The sequence below is a fragment of the Arachis hypogaea genome, chromosome 7 (assembly GCF_003086295.3).
Source record: "Arachis hypogaea cultivar Tifrunner chromosome 7, arahy.Tifrunner.gnm2.J5K5, whole genome shotgun sequence".
Classification (NCBI taxonomy): Eukaryota; Viridiplantae; Streptophyta; class Magnoliopsida; order Fabales; family Fabaceae; genus Arachis; species Arachis hypogaea.
This window is the reverse complement of record NC_092042.1, coordinates 38,615,883-38,616,865: the sequence shown is the minus strand read 5'-3', so window position 1 is coordinate 38,616,865 and position 983 is coordinate 38,615,883. Positions and strand designations below refer to the sequence as shown.

Genomic DNA, 983 nt, shown 5'->3' with positions numbered 1-983 from the left:
TTCAGACTTTGAGAGATCATGTTGACTTGCTGAGTCAACACTTTATTCTGAGCCAATATGGCATTCAGAGTATCAATTTCAAGAACTCCCTTCCTCCGAGGCGTCCCATTATTCACGGAATTTCTCTCAGAAGTGTACATGAACTGGTTATTTGTAACCATGTCAATAAGTTCTTGAGCTTCTGCAGGCGTTTTCTTTAGGTGAATGGATCCACCTGCAGAATGGTCCAGTGACATTTTCGAAAACTCAGATAGACCATAATGAAATATATCTAATATGGTCCATTCTGAAAACATGTTAGATGGACACCTTTTGGTCAACTGCTTGTATCTTTCCCAAGCTTCATAGAGGGATTCACCATCCTTTTGCTTGAAGGTTTGAACATCCACTCTAAGCTTGCTCAGCTTTTGAGTAGGAAAGAATTTATCCAAGAAGGCCGTGACCAGCTTTTTCCAGGAGTCCAGGCTATCTTTAGGTTGTGAATCCAACCATGTTCTAGCTCTGGCTCTTACAACAAAAGGGAAAAGCATGAGCCTATAGACTTCAGGATCTACTCTATTCGTTTTTACAGTCTCACAAATCTGCAAGAACTCAGTTAAAAACTGATAAAGATCTTCAGATGGAAGTCCATGAAACTTGCAGTTTTGTTGCATTAAAGCAACTAGCTGAGGTTTCAGCTCAAAATTGTTTGCTCCAATGGCAGGAATAGAGATGCTTCTTCCATCAAATTTAGACGTGGGTTTAGTAAAGTCACCCAGCATTCTCCTTGCATTATTATTATTTTCGGCTGCCATCTCCTTCTCTTGTTCAAAAATTTCTGAAAGGTTGTTTTTGGATTGTTGTAATTTAGCTTCTCTTAGTTTCCTCTTCAGAGTCCTTTCAGGTTCTGGATCAGCTTCAACAAGAGTGTTTTTTTCCTTGTTCCTGCTCATATAGGGAAGAAGAGAATAAGAAAAGAAAGAGGAATCCTCTATGTCACAGTA

At 39.4% G+C, this 983-nt stretch overlaps 1 non-coding gene across 1 annotated transcript; it reads left to right on the top strand.

Annotated features, from left to right (window-relative positions):
* Positions 1-294: 294 nt before the first annotated feature.
* Positions 295-398, top strand: LOC112704679 (small nucleolar RNA R71). The gene has a single exon (XR_003155292.1). It is a non-coding gene; the product is annotated as a small nucleolar RNA R71 (small nucleolar RNA).
* Positions 399-983: the final 585 nt, after the last annotated feature.